This window comes from Toxorhynchites rutilus, chromosome 3 (assembly GCF_029784135.1).
Source record: "Toxorhynchites rutilus septentrionalis strain SRP chromosome 3, ASM2978413v1, whole genome shotgun sequence".
Taxonomy (NCBI): Eukaryota; Metazoa; Arthropoda; class Insecta; order Diptera; family Culicidae; genus Toxorhynchites; species Toxorhynchites rutilus.
Genome location: NC_073746.1, coordinates 326,829,305 through 326,852,791, shown reverse-complemented (window position 1 = coordinate 326,852,791; position 23,487 = coordinate 326,829,305).

The following is a 23,487-nucleotide window of genomic DNA, read 5'->3' as shown; positions in this document are numbered from 1 at the left end:
TTTATGGATTTCATTCGTCGAAGTTCGCGTGTTTGCCACGGTTTTCGGGACGTATGGAGGCACTTCTTCTTTGGCACATATCTATCAATGACATATGCCAGGACGTTGGAGAATGTTACAGCTGCAGACTCGACGTTAGCGGTATCTAATATGTCGCCCCAATTGAAGCTAGAGAACAACTGGCTGATATTACGATGGTCAGCATTTCGAAAGTCGTAAGAAACGACTACAGGTGAAATATTGATATCCTGTAACAGTTTTGTGCCAACGGCAACCAGCAAGGGTGGGTGATGAGGGGTAAGTTTCACGAGAGGAGCGGGAGCCTCGCATAAGAATGGGGCTGTGTCCTGCGCACTCACAAAGCAAAGATCCAGGCTACGGCCGTTCTCGTTAGTGACGTGATTAATTTGCGAGAGAGTGGCTAAGCTATAGGTATCTAGCATGAAAGACGCGTTGGAATGGAGGGCTGAGTGACCCAGATCCGGATAAAGGAAACCGTTGCGTGATTTCTTCCAGGAGATTCCTGGGATATTATAATCACCCATCAAGATGATTTCATCTGTTGCTTTAGCGACTTCCAGAACGGAGAAAACTGACTGGCAATGGATCTCGATAAGTTCACGTTCTCGTGTTCGGTCAGGAGGGATATACAATGCGCATAGATATAAAGTGCGGTCGCCAAGTGTGATCGCCGTCCATACCTGCTCTAGACAAGACCATTTTTGGTTTTCTACAGCCCTCGTCTCAAGTCTAGAGTTCACGGCTACTAAAACGCCTCCGCCTCTAGCCTTACGACTATTATCAGCGTTCCTATCGCAACGAAAAACATCGTAATCGCAGCCGAACACTTGGTGAGAGAGTATACGTGAGTCCAACCAAGTCTCCGTGAGAACTACTATGTCGTAGCATTGGTCTGATACAGCTACCCGGAAATCGTCGACCTTGTTGTTGATACCGCCAACGTTTTGGTAATATACACTAATTTCCTGATGACGGTTGGAAGAAAGAGCGTTGAAATGCGAGGTTGTGGTAGCTGGAACAACAGTGGCATCGAGGTTCGGCTCGGCATCAACCACACCATTGATGTACGCAGCACTATCAATGGGACCAATATCAGGAAGCGAAGAAACGGTACTGCAATCGTACTTGCCTGAAGTAGCAAGTTGGAAGACTCCCTCACCAACTCCGAACACAGGAACGGAATGTCTTGAGTGGCAGGAGCAGTCAGCGGAGAGACGACAGCGGTGCTCGACTGTGCCGGGCGGTTTGGGAGCTTCCATCATGCTATTTTGCGCGCATTCCGTTGGAAGTAACCACAGACGGCTGGAAACGGTCAGCGGTGACGGTGACGATGTATCCTCTGATTCGGTGAATGATGACCGACAAACAGCAGAAACGACGGGAGCATCAGAGTAAGGTGCGGTATCAGCCGCACCGTCGATGTAGGCAACACTATTAGTGGGGCGGATTTCAGAAAGCGAAGGAACGGTACTGTAGTCGTACTTGCCTGAGGTAGCAAGTTGGAAGACTCCCTCACCAGCTCCGAACACAGGAACGGAATGTCTTGAGTGGCAGGAGCAGTCAGCGGAGAGACGACAACGGTGCTCGACTGTGCCGGGCAGTTTGGGAGCTTCCATCATGCTGTTCTGTGTGCATTCCGTTGGGAGTAACCGCGGTTGGCCGAATGGGCAATGGCTATGTGACATTGTCATACTTATTGAAGAAATGCAACTGAAAACGTACCGAGAATCAGGAACGAAATTAGATCCAGAGGAACTGTACTTGCCTGTGCAAACTGGCTGGAAGACCCCTTTTCCAAGCCCAAACGCAGGTCCGGGACGACTGCTGACCGACGGCGTGAGGGGCACGACTGGGATGGGAGGAGAGGGGCCTTCCGAATGACTCAAACTATTGCGTCCCGGGCTGCAGTGAACTAACTCAAATTCATGATAGTCGCGGTCGGAGGAGATACCGTTTCTGGTGGCATCAACGGCGTTGTAGACTTCTTGTACTTCGTTGGAACTCCAAATTTTTGTGAACCGTAGTTTTCGAATTCACGAAATAGCAATCCTTCGGGCCATGTAGATGGGTCAAGTGCCTTTTCCCTGAACGAGTGGTCCAGTCCAATTTTAAAGGACAAAAAAGTGAGGGAATCCAACTCTCTGCCTTTTGGAATGAGCTTGACCACTGAAATATTATCCTCGGTCCCGAGATTAGCCTTAACCATAGTCGATACCGATTCCACGGTGACGTCTGGGCGAATTTTTGATACGTATAACCAGAATTTATGATCAGCATCATTATTGCAAATTGGCACAGAAGCAACATTTGCCATCGGCTTTTTGCTTCTTATTTGGCAACTCTCAGAAGCTCGGATTGTGAAATCGATCTCACGAGGCCGTTTCAATGCTCTGCGCTGCTCAAGTGCTGGCCAGTGCGTGCTTGTAGCGGGTGAAAACTGGGCAACGGGCTTAGAATGCAGTTGTTTTATTTCCGGTATCAAATGAAAGGGGTTCACTAGTAGAACACAGTTATTTATTAAAAATACAAACCCAAGATGGCTGCCACTACAAAATATTTTCTCAAAACCTCATTGATATGGGTATCAAATGAAAGGGCTTGAATAGTAGATCATGAAACATCCAAATCCAAGATTGCCTGCAATCACAAAATAGCAAATTACTTTATTAAACGGTTTTGTTTAGCTTGAACTGTTTGTATGTCTGTAGGGTTAATAGAAATTTGACCAATAGGAACTGACCGAATTTATAAAACACCTTTATCTCTGCTGTCATTTTAAAATTGCGTATCTCGAAAAATCCAATTTGGCCGCCGCTACAAAATAACTGATTTCATATCATCTCAAAAAAAAGGTTGATTGAGATACGTGTATCAAACGAATGAACTTGGAACTTGGAAAACATACTATGTATTTTATGCAATCCACTCAATATCGGTATCAAATGAAATTATTTGACTGATAGAATACATTACAATGGTTTTATTGTAGAGAAATATTCTAATGAAGCAGATAATGTATTAAAAACTGGAAAATAAAATAAGTAAAAACAAACTTTTTAAGTTAAACGGTTTAATAGTGATTAAACATAATAATATACTAAAAGCTAGAAAATAATTAGGCAAGTAGTAGTAAGCAGTTATCACACCTCTCCTTCATTAGTCTAGGGCATTGATAAGACTAAAATAAAATCGTGGGGCACGTTGGATTTCCATTATCCACAATTAGCGACTTGCTCAAATGTCCCACGATTGTATTTTAGTCTTATCAATGCCCTAGACTAATGAAGGAGAGGTGTGATAACTGCTAACTGCTACTTGCCTAATTATTTTCTAGATTTTAGTATATTATTATGTTTAATCACTATTAAACCGTTTATCTTTATCCAGACGCTGTTATGTCATTACCTTTGTCTGGGTCCCTTCACATTGCTCAATTCCGGGTAACGAGAGGGCTGACTCATTGGCAAAGGTAGGTGCAATTGAAGGCGATATTTATCAGCGTCAAATCGCTTTCAATGAATTTTATTCTTTAGTCCGTAAAAATACCATCGCTAACTGGCAACGTAAATGGAACGAAGATGAATTGGGCCGGTGGTTTCACTCGATTATCCCTAAGGTTAGCCTCAAACCATGGTTCAAAAGTCTGGACTTGAGTCGGGACTTTATTCGCACCTTCTCTCGACTCATGTCCAATCACTGTTCGTTAGACGCGCTACTCTTTCGTTTTAATCTTGCCGATGGCAATATCTGTGCTTGTGGCCAAGGTTACCACGACATCGAACACGTTGTTTGGTCGTGCGAGGAGTATCTTGTTGCCAGATCGAATTTAGAAAACTCTCTTCGGGCTAGAGGAAGGCAGCCCAATGTGCCGGTGAGAGATGTGTTAGCTGGTTTAGACCTTGATTACATGTCCCAAATATATGTCTTCCTAAAAGCTATCAATCTTCGTGTGTGATTGTCCTTATATCCTTATATTCTCCTTTTCCTTTCCCTTCGCGAGAAATCAAATCCCTTCTCACTAACAATAGAATAAGGTGAAATGTAAATACATGTTAGATATAAGATAGGCTTAAGAATTGAGTATGATGAATGTGAGTGCGAATGTGAGAGTGAACATTGTCAACATATCCTTATATCCCATCCTTTTCCTGAAACAAAATGTCACCCTTCTAAACTCGAGCAAGCCGCGAGTAATCGGTTCTCTACTTCATTAACATTAGAATTAATAAAAAATGTTTATATATACTTGTAACTATACAAATAGGAGTTTGGCTCCTTTAAAATTATGTAACTGAGCCTGTAAAAATAAACGATTTAATAATAAAAAAAAATAATAAACCGTTTATCTTAAAAAGTTTTTTTTTACTTATTTTATTCTTACTATATGTCCGTTTTATCCGCGCCATAAAAACTTTTCGGTCTGTTTTTATTCCAGTAAAAACAGTATAATGAATTAAAAGGTTGCACTATAAGGCAATTATTCAAACACGGGATAGCTGTCATTATGTTGCTATGAAGCCATATACTTAAGATACCAACATATTCCGACAATTTTTTTTTGTATTCTGAATAAACAAATCGTGTGCGATTGTTTTTTGCTTGTCGCACTCCAAACATACTGGAGGGGTTGCTATGTATATCCAGGAATCAATAGGTTCAACATTCGGCCCAACGAAGCGATAGATAACAATTGGTTTTTGGGTATTACTATCGATAGAGACATTCAGATTGGAAATTACGAACTATTTTACCACTCTTCCAGTTCTAGTGACCAGCGTTTTATTGAAACTTTTCGATTATTGGCTAGAACATTTTGTAAATTTCAGTGCAATTAATATCATAGCGGGTGATTTCAATATTAATTTGTTTGATGAACACAACTCTTCACTATTGAAGTGCCTAATGGATTATTTTGGATTAAAACAAACTGTTTGTGAAGCTACACGAATTATCAAGTACAATCATCCACCGTTGATGAACTGAAAATAACAGATCACGAAGCGATATTTATTCGTTTCAATAGTATGTTATTTTCTTCGAGATATTACAACACCGAGTGTTTTGTACAGATGAATGTTGAGAGATAGAGTTAGAGAGATAAAGTATCTTGGTGTTACTATAGATGAAAAACTGCTTTTTAAGTCTCACATAGACAATGTCATCAAAAAAATTGCAAAAAAATACGGTATCATATGTCGTTTAAGGAATGATTTGGCTATTTCGAGTAAAATTCAATTGTATAGATCGATTATATCGACACACATAGACTTCTGTTCATCCATTCTTTACCATGCTAATGAAACACAAATGGTGAGGTTACAACGTTCAAAAAATAAAGTAATGCGTTTGATTGCGTGGTAACAGATTCACTTCCTCGGCTTCCATGCTAAACGCACTTCAATGGCTATCTGTGAAGCAAAGATTAGTGTTTTTAAACATGGTGTTCGTTTTTAAAATCATAAATGGATTGCTGCCTCGATATTTGAGTGATTGAATTGAAAGAATAAGTGATATTCACCGATATAATACTAGAAATACTTACGAAGTACGAACGCCAAACTTTTTAAGTAGAGTGTCACAGAGCTCCCTATTTGTTAAAAGTGTTACTTATTTCAATTCGATGCCTAGGCACTTTAAAAAAGCAACTACAATAGCTGATTTCAAACGGCAGTGCAGTTCACACGTGAAATATGTAATATGAATGTTGAAATTGTATTTAACTAATTTGCATGTAAGAACAGCCATCTTCGTTTGTCTGACAAATTTGGCAGTCATGTTTCGGTGAACACAGAGATGTTATGGGATGGCTTTACGAGACAGCAATCGCGTCTTTATGTGACTTAAAGCGTCTTTATAAAACTTAAAGATTTACTGTTTACTTCTTACAAGCATTCCAAAGAAACTTTTGAATATATAATATGATGCTGAATGAAAGTCTGATATCACAAAGAGGAGATTTCATATCTGTAGGTTAAATCCAACTCAAACCTATGAACTTTGTGTTTTAATAGGAAAAAGTAAAGTGTTATTAATTCACCGAAACGCTATCTGAAGACGCATACTTTTTTTTTTAAATTGACTTTTTATTGTTTTTTGAATCGTTCGCGCACCTCAGTGCAAGCATTCTTATATCAACCCTTACCAGTGCTACCAAATGCTTGTATTAGAGAATTCATTTTCAAAGTGCTGTAATGTTTATACTCGCAGACAATAGTTTCGTGGTCCTACGTCAACAATACCCAATCTTCAGAAAGGGTCGACATCAGGGTACGGAATAAATATTATACTGAGGGAGAAATGTCTGCGGAATATGACGGGTGATGTATAATTCCTGAAATCTGATCGAATGTATTCATTGTAGTCGGAACCGTGTATCAGCGATAGTTTCAGACAGTAGGTGCTTGAAATAATGGATCTTGTATTTTGGTCAGAGGCTCATCATTAAGATTGTGACGACAACACTGCTCGCAGCAGCGACGCCGTCGACACACTCTCCAGCAGGCCTGACCCAACGAAACTGTCACGGTTGACAAACTAATAGGGGAAAAGTCAAATCGGTGGAGAATGATTGGTCATCACCGCATTCGACTAATTATTATCTGATCAGACTTACTAAAGAGAACAGTGCGTGCGTTCAAATTGATTGAAATAGGAAATTGTAAAACTACCTAGAATATTTTTATATTATTTACAAGCTTACGGACTATGAGAAGGTAGATGCACTTATATACTCAAAATAGGGCCATAGAACTTATACAACAGCAACTTAACTATATTTACAGTTAACCTAAAGCGTGGGTAAAGATAAGATTCCTCTAGTTATATTATTCTAAGAATTCCTACACTAAAATCGTGAGTTAAAATGGATCATCATTGTATATTTGTCAAACTGAATTAAATATATATACTTCAAGCTTGAAGCTTACATTACTAAATAATCGTTTACTTTCGAGTTTTGGTGACATAATCAGCTATCAGCTGCTCCTTTTCTTATAATTACATTTATATAAAACAATTAAATATCCCGCAAATAGCGTTTTACCCGGCACAAAATTCGACATTATCAATGCGATTAAACTATACATTTAAAATGGACAACTTCAATTGCCAACTTCAACATTCGGCCAACAATAAGACAATAGTCACATATTATAAATCTAAAACTTTGAAGCCATACTTGTACATCTAATCTTTTGTTAATGAGAAATTATCATCTTTCTTTTAACATTCAGTTCAGGGCCAGATGGTTTACTATTCCGTATTCGTCTGGATGGTCAAAATTGGTCGGAAAGCCTGGATAGCGTTAAGTTGTCGTTTTTGGGTAATATCGATTAATAAAAAAAATAGTTTCAATGTTGAATGGTATTACTGTCATCAATATTGAAAGGTTACTCTGTTCCCTTAACTTTCACATGCATCTACGATTACTTCGAAATCCCTTCTGCATCCTCTGCATCATAATAATTGCTGTTTCCAACTTGTGTATATTACCGCAGTTTCGTCGATCCTTGGAATGCTAAGAACATTTGCGTACTCTCAATATGTTGGAAACATATAGAATCTTTGCATTGAATCTTGAATATTTACAACCGCATCTATTGGGATTCTTCCTCTAGTCAGAGTTCTGTGCTTGAGAATCTTTCAATTTTCTTGTCGCGAACAATGTTATGAATTTTACTATGCCTGTTGTCTGTTGACTTTCTGGTTTTATCTGTTGAAGTCTTTACCTAAGAGTTTCTAGTTATCTCAAATTTAGTAACGATTCATTAACGGATGGAGGCGAGCTTTTAATTTACCAGCTCTGAATTCGTACCACCTACGATATTGTGCAAATCAATCTATGATTCTTATGACTCCAATGCCTGTTGGTTACCTGGTTGGCTTGCAAACCATGCATAATCGAACCAGTTTCAAGATTCGAAGTCTATATCATAGAGTGACTAGTGCATGTTTGCTAATTATGAAATACGCACTGTTGATTGTTAGTAATCTTGCTCAGAATGGCCGATTATTTTCATGTAGGTCTGGAACATTATTGATCCTATGAGATCAATTCAAATTCTTATCGTTACACCGGGAGTTAAAATAGCGGCATTTGTACACTATGAACATGTCGCTGAAATTGATCATACTTGAATAACAAAGATTTCGGACAGTATAGTATCGAACAAACACAACTAAATGATTTCAGCTTCCATAATACATCTTGCAGAACTCCGGTTGCGATGGTTAACTACAGCTTGAATCTCTTCCACAATTAGCTTTAACCGTTTTTGTACGCTATACGCTGGGCTGAACTTTGTCGCGATGGGCGATAGTGACCATGGTAAAAACACAAATCTGCGGGTGTAGAAATGGAATATCATACGAGTAGGCAAACCAAACCACAATGAATAGAGTGGTAAGCCAAACCGCGGTCTGATGCAGCCTCTAGAGGGTGAACGTTATTTTCACCGCATCACCCATCCTAAACCTGTTCAATTGATGACTTCAAATTTCGCTAAAAAAAACATGTTTTTGGGCGAATCTTGTAATCAAAACTTGATAAAGATTTGTCACGTGCGAGAAATACACATAATTGTTCAGCCCCTGGACAGTTCAGTTTCTTCGATCGAATTTCACATTCAAGCTTCACAGCACAAGTAAACTTCCCTTCTTCTGAACACTCTACTTTTGCGAAATGCAAGTACACCAACAAACGAGCAAATAAACCAGTCACTGCAAGTCGGCATCACTGAAGCAGTAGCAGCAGTATCCGAGAGGTTCTCATGCGGAACGTTTCACATCACATCGTAGTTGCTAACCAACGGAAGCCACCATCTGAGAAGGCAGGATTAATCTTAATCGCTCGTCCTTGCGCTGCTATGCGGCAAGACAAATCATCTTGTTGACCCACAAAATATGTTGCTACCCATGCAGCTCACTGTAGAGCTCCTCTTATCCGAGTTGCATGCTTCCTTCGGAATGAATGTGGTGGTACTCATCTGGTCATTACAAGCGACACCGGAAGCGTCCAGACGGGTGGCCCCGGCCGCAGTCTGGTGCAAAACTTACTCTTCAAATGTCAACAATGCAGTATGTTCTCGTTACATGTCTTGTGTCATGTGGGATATTTTGAACGTGCAACATTTGGTTTGGCTTTAATCAGAATAATTATTATTTTAGAAACTCAACAGAAGTGAAGAAACTTCGCATATGTAGCTCATTTTTAATTATCTATGATTCAATCAATCAATGAAATAGAACTAATCTAAAAATTTGTGTCATGTTTTGAAGTGCAATGAGATTATTTGAACTTTCATCATATAACATATGTTATATTTCGAGTTAGTCTTAAGAAAAAAACCTTTATACATAGAATGTTGATACCATTTTTCATATTCCTTTTTTTGAATGATTACGATTTCGTAAAGTATTGACTTTCCAGTAAAAAAATATACATTCTTTTTGGTGAGTGCTACACTACTCAAATATGCATGGTAGATGTAACCACCCAAACTATCAGTGTTGGGAAAACGTGTTTTTCTTGTTTTTAGCTGAATAATCATGATGATGAAAAATCTGTCTGTCTGTGAACAATCAATATTAACTCTCAAAAGTTGGCCGGAGAGGTTTTATGAGCTTCAGTTGTTTTAAACCAATTGAAAAACACATTACGTTAGTTTATGCGAACAATATGTTGGTTGAACGTTTATTCGAAATCTTGACGTAAACTAGTATGCTGCTCTTCTTACTTCATTTACTCGATAAGGATCAAAACTAAGAATGACAGTCCCAGTTATTGCAGGAAGGAAACGAATTTGGAAGAAAATTGTTATAATATCCAGAAGAGGCATGTTAAGACGCATGTCAACTTGTCGATGCTCGATGTTGGATGTCCGATGCCTAGTATGACTTGTTCTAGTTCGAAGCGTCCAGGTTCTTCTAGCCGCATAGCGAAAAAAACGCATGCGTCAAGAGAAGAGAGTCTCCAATCAATGGCTCATTTTGAACATTCGACGTAAAGCAATTTGCTACGACAAAATTTTCTTGAGCGAAGATCCGAAATTAATGTCTTGATGTCTCCGCCCAGATAGGTTTCTGGGCAAAGTTCTAGTGAGTAGAGAGTAGACTAGCTACCCGATGAATGATTAGAGATGAGATATGATCGAATAAAGACGAAGCAGGCTATACTGATTCGAAGATTTATTGCGATTGAACATACTGAACATGCTTTGCCCTATTTATACGACTCTCCCGATGGTCATTTGAATAGCCTATACTCATTATTTCTTTGGTCGGGATCCTTCTCGAATGTTCGCTATAAACATTGTTTTTTCTATTCCCTCCTCTTACCCCCATCTCTAAAGAACTCATACTTGAGCTTTCTAGAGTTGCCAAACTATCAGTACCAAACCATAACCATTGAGATAATAATTGGATCCCAGTGAAATTATATTCTTTCAAAAAAGAATGCACAGATTAATTAATAATTGATTGTATGGCTTAAACTTGTTGTGAAAAAAGGAGATGAGGCACACTGTTGCTGTCGACATTTACATGTTGACACATTTATATGACAAAAGTGTTTTTTTTTTGTCTTTAGTTGCAATCGCAGCTTTGCCTTAAACAATTCGGGACGAGTTATCGTTTTGATCTTAGACAAGACGTGACAATTGGCATATTACTCTCACTCTTCGACCAAGTGCGAGCAACAAGGATGCCGAACCACTCGAGATGTCAAGTTTCCAAATGAGATAAAGTTTCCGAAGACTTTTTTCTCACGCCACGTCAGATATTCTTCTATGAATAATTACATTTGGATGATGTAAAGCAAAATTGTTGCGTATTTCACAACAAATTGTATTTTTCTGTTATACTTTGTCATGAAAACTATTGTGAGAGTACATACCATGAGTACATTATGTAGAAGTGTATTCTCAAATATTATTGGCAACAAATTGACCAATCTGCAATCTGGTCCGAAATCGAATATGCAAAGGCAATGCGTTGAATTCGGACGGTCCATAAAATTACGAGTTGTATAGCGAGTTCGTTCCCATCCGTTACTGCTACATGACAATTGGGTTGTTATTGTCTATATGATTGGTATGATTGTTGCCTTCAAAGATGAGTATTATGTGTCGTCCAATTATGTGTAAACAATTATCCTTTCAGGCTGCGAACAATTAAAAGATAAGTGAACACACGTATCTATGTATATAATATAATAACTGTCCTTTTTTCAAGTAATTTTGAAGAAGTTATTATTAATTTAAACCCAAAAGTTCATAATATAACTTGATTGTTTCTTTCAAAAAAAATAACACCCCTTAAACCGCTCTACATCTTTTTTCTTCGACACCAAACTTCTATCTTTCATAATTTCGCTGCAATATCTTTATAGACTAATCCTGGCGAGAATTCAATCAAAATCTACAAAAATCATGATTTTTACTCCACTGTACTTATAATAGCCTTATAATATTTCATATTACTTCTTTGAATACTTGTCATGCTTGAAATATAAAAAAAAATTTTTTTAACTGTATATAATCGAGTCCGACCTGTACCCTAGTTAAGATTTCTATGCCAGGCAACACATCTTGAATGTATTCAAAGTGACAAGCTATAGCATATGTGATCACAGTGCAAGTCTGAATAAATTTCTTTGACAAAAAATCTCCCGGCCTATCTGAAAGGACAAGACGGATATTTTATACGTATTAAACAACGAGACCATTCCAAAGGTACTTTATTCAGTATGAACATCATGACTCATTTTTAATTGATATTCATGAACATTTGATAAGAGAAGATTCGGATTGCGCATTCTACGACACAATCAATAGAGGTGAAATTAGAGAGAATACATTCACTTGAGAGACGCTATCATGAGCAACGCCGACTGCTTAATTTATTCAGTTGAATAGCGAGGATTACGTCATATACACATTTTTAGTTTGGTTAGTCGACAAAATATGCTCTGAGGGAATCTATAGTGTAATTTCTTCGGAAAGTCCAGATACTTTTACTGAGCAACAACTCGACCGTATTCTGAAATCCGATCGAGTTCGAATTACCCGAACATATTAACTGCAAGTAGAGAAATATCTTGTACGAAAATAGTTCCTGAGATTGATTTTATATTATGGATAAAGTTTTGGCGTAAATGCAAGCAAATTCTAGAGAAATAATTAAGCTAGGGCCAGGACTACGTCTTCTAAGAATTCGAATAACATCGAGTAATAGTTTCATTCAAATTTTATCAATTTAAAATTGCCTTCGGGTCTACTAATCTGATAGAGAGTAAATTGCTCCACAAATACGAATGAATTATTTTGAAATTTGTTATACGTCAATGCAAGGTTGTCACATTTGCGATTGAATTTAGTTAAGCTAATTTTGAAATATAAACTCATGAATGCCCTTCTTATATTTTTTTTTTTCATATGTATTTTATTCATATACAAAACATTGCTATGAATAAGATGATTTTGAGAGGCGATTAGATGAAAACATGTGTAGTAACCCTATACACCAGGTTAGATATAAGTGTAGATAGCAAGTCGAATGTGACAAGGCATCTAAATACGATAATCATAGTTAAAATTCACACTAATTATTTAGTTTGACACATCTCCATATCGATTTTAGTTCAGATCGAAAAAGTCCACAACCAAACCCGGAATCCGGAATCTATAAACACTTGAAGTGATACACTCAATGAGCTAGTTAGGATGTACCAAATTTGACATCCATGTTATGAATTTTATGGTTTCTCTTGATTCACTGCGGAACTCGATTCTAAACTGATTGAGGACTATGAATCCATTTATTATACAAAATATATATTTTTATGAAAATATGGTTAACTCGGATGTTTTTCAAACGAATTGCCATCTGTTAGGAGCGATGTCATTATCGCTGCAAATGGCTGTTACGGCAAAACGTGTTTTTCAACAACTCTCAATTGTTTTGGAACAAACATACCATATTTGTATGTTTGGTGTATGTATAACATGGTACAGAATGCGAATCAGTATAAAAGTGAATTTTGATCATGTTGGCGCTTACGTCAATCATGCATATTTGCGCTGCACATGGCATCACCATACTTCAAATTTTGTTGAACTGAAAGAATTTTCAAATAAAAATACAGCCATTTCATGACAAACCGATATTTCCCATTTCCCATTTTTTCCAAAAATGACTTTTTTCAAAAATTCAAAAAAGATCAGTTCGACCATTCGAATCGGTCTTAAAAAAGTCATTTTTGGGGGAATGGCGTAAAAATTATATAAGGTTGGTCGTAATCGAAAAGCTGGAGCGGTCAATGAATTTTTTGTTTTATCAAGCCAGAGAGAATTCACCTCTCTCAGGTTCTGTTCTTTGGGATAAGGCTTGCGTATTCATGATCTTTGATAACAGTACTACGCACTCAAAGTCAATTTTTAGCACATGTTATGGCATCCCGATTCATTACATTAGATGAGCTGAAAAATAACAGAAAATGTTCTACTCCCCAATACATCTATATCGTTTGTATAATGTATATGCTAGAGCCAATATGAGCGAGCGAAACAGGAGACACATTTAAATGAAAGTATATGAAAGCTTTTAGTAAAGTTTGCCAAATAAACGGCCCAGACAGAGAAAGATATATTCTCGTTCATGTTCTTCTTTATCCTCTTAGAAAACACTTTCCAACATCATTTTATGATGAGGTGTAATATTATCACGCTTCTATATAACAGCACTGGCAGCTACATGGATAGCGTGGTCGTGTGAAATAGCTTTGCATTCCAGCCGGCCTTGGTTCGATCCCCATTGACGTCGTATGGACTTTTTTTTTTCCCAAATCCCAAATGAAATGAGAAAAGAAAACAGAAAGAGATGTCTGCCTGCATACATACAAACAACCTTTATGCTTTCAAAACAGCTCATTATTTGTGCATTTGACCCTCCAGCACACAAAATGACATCATTTCTGCCAAAGATTAAATGTTTTCAGCCAACGCTAGTTTGGGTGTAAAGGTCAAATCGATAAGTTTACAATTTTTCCACAAATCTTTACTTCCGAAGCTCAGCAGCTGGACTTCGACATAATCAAAAACCTGAATTAGTACTATCGTCATTTTTGATTAATTAGTTCGATTAGTTGAACGAAGATTGCAAGAAATGGAGGATATTTGTCCTTTTCAACCTTCATGTTATTCAGCATTCTTACTGTATTCAAATGCACTCTAGAACCCTTCAGATATACCGGTATTGGATGCAATTGAAATAAAAAATCTATAAGGTTAAATCTGAGACTATTTAAAATTGCTTCAGGAAAGCCGAATTTTGCCGAAAAAATGACGCCATTCTCGAGATATTTAAAAATAATTTCCAATTTATTGTCTTTTTCATAGTAAATAGGCTCTTTTAATATGTTTCTCGTGTTATACTTTTCTTCAATGATGATGGTGATATTCCGCTGGCATAATAAATGCGTCGTGAGCTTGCTGATGTCGACAGTACAGTACCGTTCGATTGCTCAACGTCTTTTAATGATTAGTGCGAAAAGGACCAAAATGTGATTTGCCGTGATCTGATGCCAGATACCGATATATTGGAAAGTGTTGAAAACGCCGATAAAAACGCTGAAGAATCCTATCGAGTTGGAGAATATCCAGGAAGGTTTAGATGATTGTGTCGAAATACACTTTCGAACATTAAATGAAATCTGAAGAATATGTCCGGAATATTGAAATCCACTAAAAATGTTCCTATGAAACCATTTGAACATTTCTTTGTGATTGAACAAATCCTGCGTGATCGTTACAATTTAGTTTGAATAACATACCTAATCAATATTTTCTTTGTTCACCTAGTTCCTTATTCAGGTTCGACTCGGTTATATATGATTTTTTTTTATTAATCCGTTTATTTTTACAGGCTCAGTTACATAGGTTTAAAGGAGCCAAACATTATATATAATTCGATTATACAGTAAAACCAGTTTTTGTGCGAATTTTATTTTGTGCGATTTTTTTGACACTTACCCTACTATATGACAATTTATGACATAAAAAAGAATTATGAAAAAATGTTCTGTATCTCGATACCTTCCTAACTCGATGGTCCCCTGGGATATCGAGTTAGGGAGAGTTGACTGTATAAAAAAATATGGAAAGGGGCATGTTTACAGTTGTCAAAATGTTTAATATTGAAGTCATTTGTGCGATTTTCTCTTCTTGTGCGATTTTTTTTGTGCGGTGTATGAAAAGAAGCATATTTGACGAAGTTATCGTCCATTTATTTATTTTTTTCGATGGTTTATATTCATTTCAGTGCGAAAAAAGCATATTTGCGTCTCCATTATCCACTTCTGTAATCATTCCCTTCCTATCATCAAATGCTCTGAGTTTTTCTAAGTTTTTGCATGACATGATTTCTAACAGCAACACGTTTCGACATGCAACGAAAAGCACAAATCAGATTTTTGCATTCTACAAAAGCATTACTAAGATGTGTGGATCAATTGCGCATATTAAAGATGTGATATATATATGCTCGTTTTCATGTGTGTGTGCGAGTGTCTTACGTTCTAAGGAGGCTCAAGGAACAAGAAAATAGTGATTTGTTCATCGTTATCTGCAAATACTGATTGCAATAGAAGTAGTAGTTAATAGAAATATGGCCAATTGCTAGACGACAAACATATCGCGTCTTCATCGTTAATTGTAAATTTTGACGAACTTTCAGGCGTTCGTCAAGCGTATATTTGTTTTTTTTTGTTTTTTGATAACATAACGATAAAAATTGATAATGAAAAAAAAAAATATATCACAATGTGAAAATGGTCCAATTTCCAAAATTAAATATAATTTTAAAAATAAGCATCGATGTGCCGAATAATACTAGTTTAGGAATGAAATCGTTGATAAATTCACCAATTCATGATTTTTTTTTTGGACGATCGAAAAAAGAGCGATTTTTCTGTTCAAAATGTTCAAATGTTGCTGAAATAGTAGATTCATTCAAATTTTATGCACGGCGCTTACACTAGTCCAAACACTATGTTTATAGAATCATTGACCACAAGAACGGTGGACTGTGCCTGTCGAATCAACAAAATGTTGTAAACAACCTATCAAAATGATGAGGAGTTCTGTTGGTTACTTTCTCAGGTTTCCCACAGTTAATTCTCCGCTTTCGCGATTGAATTTCGATAAAAAGTACGTGCACTAAAATATATATGAAACTGAGCCAATCCGATCAACTTTATAGGTTTTCCTTCTCAGGATACTTGAAGATAATCTCTGCCCCGTGTTATACCACACAAACATTTTGAAATTTCAATTCACGAATGGTCGATAGTTCGCGTTTAAATAATCACATCACCTACCGCAGTGAATCCTGATTTTTCTTAACCATTCCCACTATCAACTATCCCTTCCATGATAAACGCTAGGGAACTACGCTATAGAGGCGACCCTTCTGGACTTCGGGCGGCGAATATCATACTAACATTCCTTCCCTTCCCCTGGTGACTGTAAGGACGTGGCCGGCGTCGTTTTTTGACCATTTAAAGCTCGAATCACCGAAATTTGCACAACGAGAATGATTTGCTAGTCCCAAGCGTCATTCTGTGTGTTCTTTGTGCAATTTGGTTGGTTCAGGTCAATCACGGAGAGCAACTACGAATTGTACAGTCTACCCAAGCTCAAGCTCAAGCTCAAGCAACGAAAAGCACAAACCAGCCACGCGCAACCGAAAAGGAAAAGTGTCCCATCGCAAAGCAGGGAAACAAAAGGAAATTAAACGGTGAATGGAGTGGATTTAAGTTATTTTCTTGGGGGAAACTTTTTTAAAAGTTTTTTTCAAATGTGTACCGAACACGATTTTTTAAAGCTGCTGGTGAAGTTTTGCACGATTTTTTTTATGCGACTTTTTTGTGCGGTCCCTATCCCCCGCACAAAAAAAGGTTTGCATGTATACAGTTTGAAAAAAAAGTTTTTTTATGATTCAAATATGACTTATTTCAAGAAAAAATGTAACCTTTCAACGTTAAATTGAAATTTAAGAGCTTTACCTTGATTGATAGAAACAATCAAGTTTAGTATGAATTTTTGGGATAAATTAAATAATTACAAATTAAAAAAAACTACCTTTTAAATTTTTCACTCCCAAAATGTTATTTAAATCAACTAATTCAGATGTTCCTCTATATCCTGTACTAAATTTTCTCATCTTCCAAATGAAAGCAATAGAATCGGCTTACGTAGCGTACTTTCCAATGTAGAGCCAGTTTAAGGCAAAAACAAAGTTCTATAACTCTGTCATTGTTGAAATTCGAACATATGCGTAGCAGGATTTTTTTCGTGAAATATAACTCTATCACCTCCTGAGAGATACTGAAAAAAAAGTTATGTGAGAAAGGTGTTTTCTGACTTTAAGGGGATGAATCAAAAATTCAAATTCATCCCATAATTGAGACACTTACCCTACTATATGACAATTTCTGACATAAAAAAGAATTATGAAAAAATGTTTTGTATCTCGATACCTTCCTAACTCGATGGTCCGATGGTCGAGTTAGGGAGAGTTGACTGTATAAAAAAATATGGAAAGGGGCATGTTTCTAGTTGTAAAAATGTTTAATATTGAAGTAATTTTTTGAGTAAGACTTTTTAACGACATATTCAAAATTTTATTTTGATAAATAGTGAACGAATTTTCTAACAACTTTGCTGAGCATCATATTTTAATCGGACATCTGGACTACAAGTCATGTTTTTTTTTGTTGTAAAAAAAGCTCAATGATTCTGACTACCCTCATAGTAATCAGTCGTAATTTAACCTGCTGAAGAAAATTTTAATTTTGGGTAGCTACTTCCTTATGTACAAGGTTTGAAACAAACGGAGAGGTCCACGTTAGAATTTATTTGACATGTCATTATTTAACTTCACAATGAATAACATTGTTTGAATTAGGAAGAATTAAGTGAATTCAGTACCGATGGAGAGACCAAAATGGATGGATCAAATTATAACGAGGATAAAAATTGTGACGAAGAATCGAAAGGCTTCCTTCAAACCCGATAATAATAAATTCGTCGAAAGCATTTTTCACGCTCTCCGGAATGGTAAAATTCTAATTTTCCGAATGGCAGCATTATAATTAAAACTGTATGATGTAAGTTTTCCGCTCGAAATAAGCTGAACCTAATCGAGACTGATTAATATTTTCGAAGCACGAAAAAGAAGATATTCGTGAGGAGATGGAGGCCGATTTTCCAGTTCACCGCGGAATGAATATCAAACTTTGTCCGTCGAATAGACTGAAATGCAGAATAGAAGAGAGGAAGGAAAAGAATGCTGAAATTGGCCCTTTCCGGAGATGTTTCTTGGAAGTTGGTCTTCTGTTTTGAATCGCCTAGCAACGGTATGTCTAGTTCTAGAATTCTCAACCGATGTATCCTGGAACATTTATGTTTTAGACATCGAAAATAAGAATTAAGCCATCGCTGCCATCGGACAATTAACAAGTATTGTGTATTTAAGTTGATAAACACAAAAATCAAATTAAAAATGTTGAATGACCACTGTTGTTTACAGGCCACTTCCATTTATTTACGGTGAAGGTTTCACACTTCCAGTGGAAAAAATATTACGTAAATATATATATTTACGGTGGAGGTTTCACACTCCCAGTGGAAAAAAAATATGCGTTTTTGTTCTCGTTCCCTAACCGCAAACAATTTGATTTTAAATGCCATACAATGAATTTGAGCTTTTTTTCCTTTCAACACGCTCTAAATCACATCGAGTTGATTGTGAAAAATGATCCGATTGTTTGAAAAACAAAAATCATTACCACGACGGTACAATTGAAACGAAACCGCGTTGGTTGGATGAATTAGGAGTTATCTGATTTTGACACGCTGATTATGTCGGCTTTTTCGTGTATGCAGTACAAGATCACGGAACTTTTGCGTTTGAAACTTATCTTGAACGTTAGATGCCGGGGTTAACAGCATTATTTATTGCTTCATAATTTTCTTTTGCCTTTTTCGTCTTCCACGCAGCAGCGGGTCATGTTCTTGGTAATCGGTACACGACGAACTGAGTCGAGCGAACTTTTACAATCTGGAGAAATGGCTCGAAGGTTTTGCCATAAATTGGCAAGTACACTTTCATCTATTTCGATCGTTTTTGGCTCTTTTCTTGTGTACATAACTGCTCTTTGAGAGTTGTCTCTGGGATGTTAAGCCGAAAGCGAATTGAATCTCATAGTGAATCTTGATTGCTGTTTGCGCCGGAAGATTTTCAATCTTTAAAGAAAAAGCCCAACAGGAAACTGTTATTGCCCCATATAAACCAACTGAATAATTTGCAACATGACTATCTCCCAGCATATCAGTGGTTTGGGTATAACGAGAACAACGCTCATAATCATTAATGATGTCACTCACAAGCACCGCAAATTATCACAACGTTGAAATATGTCTGATCCCTTTCCTGTTTCCACACAATGAGTCTCAATGAATGGTTTTGCAGTGGCCGAGTTTTGGCCGGGTGAAATCCAAAGCCGGAGCTCTGAGGGACCTTGAGCATAAATTAGAATTAATTGGTGATTACACGCAACCCCGGGGAGACTCCTAAACATACCGAACGCACTCTCAAGTGGATAATTATGGGCCGTCGCGGACGAGAATAATTGCCGAGAGGGTCAATTTCCACCAAATGGGTCGTTTTGATATTATCGCAGGGATCTGCACTGAGCTGCAGCTGTAACATTTTAACTCGTTAATATCGTTTGTGTTGAAATCTGTTGATGTGACTGGGATGAAGTCAGATTATTCCAATACAAGCGAATATTCTATTAAACATACCGTTTTGTCTCATATTCCGAACACTTAAGCTTTGATGGCCAGTGTCTCATTACTAAAAATGGTAATCTTTCGCGAAATTAATATGATTTTTGGATACAATAGAGACTTTTTCATTTGACTACAATAAAATTGATTTACAAATACATATGACTCATTCCAGCGTGACGTGATAACGGTTTGACTCACTAAAAACAGGTTTTTTCTCGTTTTCATGTATAAATCACACGATTTCCAAATGATCAACAATTTTAAAATGAAATTCAGAAATTTCCTACTAGAATCTTCAGTTGGAGAATATTTTGCAGTTGAATTCGCTTGTGTCTTTTTGCGGGTTCCGACTCTTGAACATTAATGTTGTATTTTCAGCTCCGTTTCAAAACATACAAATAAACTTTGTTCTATGATTTGCCAATGAAAGATGAACGTAGATTCCTGTATACACAGTTTTTCAAAAATCTCGCAAGAACATGCATTTTGACGACATGCATTTTGTGACGTGACAACGCGCTCTGTGCAAATAAACAGTCTCCACGAAGCGTTGTCACGTCACACAATTAATAAGTTGTATTTTATAAGAATTCCACCGTATTGTAGCAAGCGATATACGATTTTTTATGTTTTTTTATTACTCTGAATACTTCTTACTTTCCTCTGAGATCTCTTCTTCCCCTTCCAAAAATCCATCCTATAGGGGAAGGTGGTCCTAACGCGACCGGTGATCCTGAACCTACCCCTCTTTGTATCTCAGGAAAGGTACTTTCTACCGAATTTTCAGTAGTTTCAAATGAAAGGTGCCATAACGCTGACAATTTGATAATATGGTGACTTTTTTCTGGCTCTCTTCATTCTAGCGTTTTAGCGCCATTTTACGTGTTCATTCCTTCAAAAACAGAGAAGAAATATATTCGACCTGTGTGCAAAATGAGTTCTATGTTCTTTTAGATTGTGAAACATTGTGAAACAAGGCAACTTTAATTGTTTGTGGTATCTTTATCAAAATAAGCTGTATAAATTGAATCTACCTGTTACCTGTAATATACGGTATCTCTTTATTTGGGAAAAATCGTAGTGGTCCTGAACCGACACACCTTGCTCTAAGGCTAAGTTCTTTCCACTCAAACATTATCTCCATTACCTCACTTAAATCCAATCTCTCACTATCAAACTTTTTTTTTTGTTTTTCTCCTCGCGCACCCATGGATATATGTCAACATTACCATTCACGATCGTATTGTGGGATTTCATGCCATTCCCGGTTTTTATATCCGTTTTTAACGAACCGGAAGTCACCATCCTCGATTCGAAAATGGCATCGGAATACGATATTCCATATTTTTTTAGCATTCAATAATACCATCAGCAAACCGGAAGTTGAAATAAGATTACATCTTATATTATGGAATCTACGTTTATATATTGTTGATAAAACATAGGAGATCATTTGTATGTTTCGAAGCGGAACTGTAATTAATTAAATTAATCATTAATGTTCAACAGTCCAATTCAAGTGTTGCCGCGTCACAAAAGTATTTGACTGACAACAAGCCAATCTAACTATAAAATATTCTCCAACTGATGATTATTGTTGGAAATTTTCTTAATTTTACTATAACATCGTTTAATTTTGTGTGCTTTATTCATGAAAACGCGAAAAAAAAAGTGTTTGTAGTGAGTCAGAATGTTTTTACGTCACACTGGAATGGATCGTATACTTTCGTGACGTGACAACAACTTCTGGAGACAGTTGATGCTCCTCTATTTGGGGACCGATCTCAATCAAATTTTGTGGGTTGTTGACCTTCATTGTTTGCTCAGAGAATCCCAAGTATAAAAATGTTTCAACCTATGTACATCTGATAAAGTAAAAAAATTCTCCGACCGATTTATACGATCGATACATCAAACTAAAGTCAATTAGCTAGTCTTTTTTGGAAAAATACTATGCTTGCAAGAAAATTTGATTTTGTTTTTGAAATTATTGATTGTATTTGTTTTTTATAGTTTACATGGTTTCGGGACCAAGGGCGTTATATCGGTATCGATACCTGATTTTAAAATGAAGTCTATAACCCAAAGAATGTGAGGGTTTTGAATGTTAAATTATTTATAACATTAAAGTTCAGTAAATTTACATTTGAAAATAAAGTGTTCGGAATTTGAATCATGCGTAGAAACTTGATTCATATTCCGAACACTACTTCAATATTAATTTCAATGAAGATTTGTGCATAAAATATCATTTTTTTACCCATTTTTTGTAGGTTTATAATAACAAAATAACATAACAAAATAATTGAAAAAACTACAAAAACTGAAAAATTAACGATGCTTGTTTTTTACGGAATATGCTCACGCAAACATTTCATCATTGGTTTTGTATGTCACTTTTTTGCAAATGTCTAATATTATAAATTATAGACTGTATCGATATCTGTAACTGATGTCAAAATGAAGCCTATACCTCAAAGAATGTTTTTGTTTTTTTTACTCAATTATTTAAGTTACACGCAGATACACATGGCACCAAAAATAATATTGCTGACCCGATTAACTCATCGCACGAGTGCACCAAAGTACACATTTAGTGCTGAGTTAGGCAAGCGCAATCGATCGTCCGATCGACTTGTCGCCAGGTGTAGGTTTTTGTAGAATAAGCATTTTATTGTAAATTCATTTCGAGCAACAAATAAAGTCAGTTCTGATTTAGACTCCCTTGACAGCAGGTGTGATTCCCTTTTTTAAAAAAGAAACTCCACCAGCTGAAATTGTAACTGGCGCCCTCACACGGGACCTTTATATTTGGTAAAAGTATAAGTTCGAGCTGAACGAAGCCACGCTGAGCATCCTGAGGAAGGAACCTTTCATTCCGGACCAAGAGCCGTCCACTGTCAACCAGAGGATTTGAGGGTGAAGGCGCGAAGCAGTGCACCAATTTAAGGAACCTACCCGGAGCAACAAAATAGGACCAAGGACCAAGGCGTTGTCCCGCGACGTTCAATGAGACGTTTCCTGATATTATTGTGAGTGCAATAAAAAGAACAGAAAGAAATTAATTTTAAGAAGTGTGAAATCCCAATCATTTAAAAACTAAACTTTAAACGCGACTCGCTTTACTAATTACGAGCGTCTAGACCGGAGCACCTGGGTGCACCCGTAATCGAAACGCTGAATATCACAAAAGTGCTCAACTAACACTAATTAAACAAACTTTAAAAATAGACGAATTGATTAATTCATTAAATTCCCTCCATTTAACAACCACAATGGCAAACCCGATCCCGGATCCCGAACCAATTCCCTCAACCTCAAATTTTTCTCCACGGTTCGTGGTCGATACCTCCTTGTCATTCCACGAGAGAGGCAAAATTCCTGCTATCGTGTCCGATCTGCCAGATTTTGTGGGAAACCCCAGAAATCTATCCCAGTTCATTCTTGATGTGGAAGAAATCTTGGAACTTTTCCAAGACAAACAAGATTCCTTCCAATATTATCTCATTTTAAAAACTATTCGACGAAAAATTAAAGGTGAAGCTAGTGATATTTTGATCACGAACAACACCCCAAATGATTGGAGGAGTATAAAGGAAGTTCTTCGTCTTTATTA